A 1,916-nucleotide genomic window follows, 5' to 3' on the forward strand; every position below is an offset into this window, starting at 1 on the left:
CTGCTCAGATGCACACTCAGAGACTCATGTTCCCTGCAACCTGTTGCTTTGTCAGAGCAAGTCTTCGCCTGCACAGTGAAAGCCAGATCACAGGTGAAAGGCATATATCTTGCAGGAAGTGGGAATATGGCATGCAAATCCCTGTCTTATGGCCCAGATGCTGAAGTAGCACAGGTCACTTCTACATACACTTCTTTAAGAACTCAGTCACATGACCACACCTAATTAAAAAGGGACTGGGAAATGTCATCACTAGTAGAGCCCTCAGGAGCCCAGCCAAAAGTCTATAGCAGCCATTCACTGTGTAGCAACATTATGGTCAGTAAGGAACTGCATATATGACAATGGTCTCATAAGATTACAATGGAGCTGAAAAACTCTGATTGCCTAGCAACGTCATAGATATGGAGGTGGAAGACAATGAAATTGATCATCCTGACCCTGTGTAAGCCTAGACTAATGTGTGTGTTTGTGTCTTAATTTTTAACAACAACAAAAATATTTAAAAAGTAAAAGAAAAATAAAATATTTTTAAAATAGAAAAAAGCTTATAGAAAAAGTATACAGAGAAAATATTTTTATACAGCTGTACAATGTATTTTAAGCTAAATGTTATTAGAAGAGTCGAAAAGTTAAAAAATAAAAAGTTTATAAAATAAAAATGTTACAGTAAGCTAAGGTTAATTTATTATTGAAAATAGAAAGATATTGTTTAATAAACTCAGTGTAGCCTAAGTGTACAGTGTTTGTAAAGTCTAAAGTCTATAGCAGTGTCCTAAGCCTTCACATGCACTCACTGCTCACTCACTGACTCACTCAGAGCAACTTCTAGTCCTGCGAGCTCCATTCATGGTAAGGGCCCTATACAGGTGTACCATTTAAACATTTTTTATACATTTTTACTGTATGTTTTCTACATTTAAATATACAAATGCTATTATGTTACAGTTAGTTGCCTGCAGTACTCAGAAAAGTAATATGCTATACAGGTTTGTAACGTAGGAGCAATAGGCTATACTGTATAGCCTTTGTGTGTGGTAGGCCATATCATCTAGATATGTTTAAATGTACTCTAGGTCTATGGCCATGCTACCCTGAACAAGCCCAATTCCGTTTGATCTTGGAAGCTAAGCAGGGTCAGGCCTGGTCAGTACTTGGATGGGAAACCACCTAGGAAGACCAGGTGCTGTAGGCCTAAATAAATAAATAAATAAATAAGTGCACTCTATGGTGTCAGCACAATGATGAAATCGCCTAATAATGCATTTCTTGGAATGTATCCCAGTTGTTAAGTAGCTCATGACCATATACAGAGAAGGGAGCTTGTGGCTGGTGGACAACCAGCTATCTCTGCTACGTCCCCTTAGTTCCTAAATCTAGACTTTGGTAAAGTTCTTCATATTACTGATCATATTTTTAAATATTCAAAAATAGGATTAATAACTTGTTTTAGAAAAAATAATACTGAGTGTAAGATGTAGGATGGCAGGAGTTGGATAAACAAACAATCTCATATACTCTCAAGGATATGCATATTCACATCTTTCTGAGGGATGGTTGCTGATTAGCTTAATACAACATCTTTGGTAGTGGAAGTAGAGGTGGCACAATTATTAAACAGCTTTGTTGTTTGTTGTTCATCAAACAGATACAGAATGCAAAGAGATAGTCTGTATTTCAGATTAGAGCCATACCTTTCAACACAAAGTGAATCTAGAGCAGCATAGGGATTTTAGAAGTGACTCCTTTATTCTCTTTAACTTGTTCTCACAGCCGCCTGGCATATTTACGTCCTTTTAACTAGGCTGACAGGACTACCCCACGTGCCCAAGCCTTCGTAACCTTGGGGAAAATCTTTCTCCTTCTATCTTCTCCCAATCATCCATTTGTAATTTTCACCATTTGGACCCCTTTTT

At 37.4% G+C, this 1,916-nt stretch overlaps 1 pseudogene; it reads left to right on the top strand.

Annotated features, from left to right (window-relative positions):
- The first annotated feature begins 1,076 nt into the window (after positions 1-1,076).
- On the top strand, positions 1,077-1,195 carry LOC111743299 (annotated as a pseudogene).
- The last annotated feature ends 721 nt before the right edge of the window (positions 1,196-1,916 follow it).

The sequence above is a fragment of the Pteropus vampyrus genome, unplaced genomic scaffold (assembly GCF_000151845.1).
Source record: "Pteropus vampyrus isolate Shadow unplaced genomic scaffold, Pvam_2.0 Scaffold4, whole genome shotgun sequence".
Taxonomy (NCBI): Eukaryota; Metazoa; Chordata; class Mammalia; order Chiroptera; family Pteropodidae; genus Pteropus; species Pteropus vampyrus.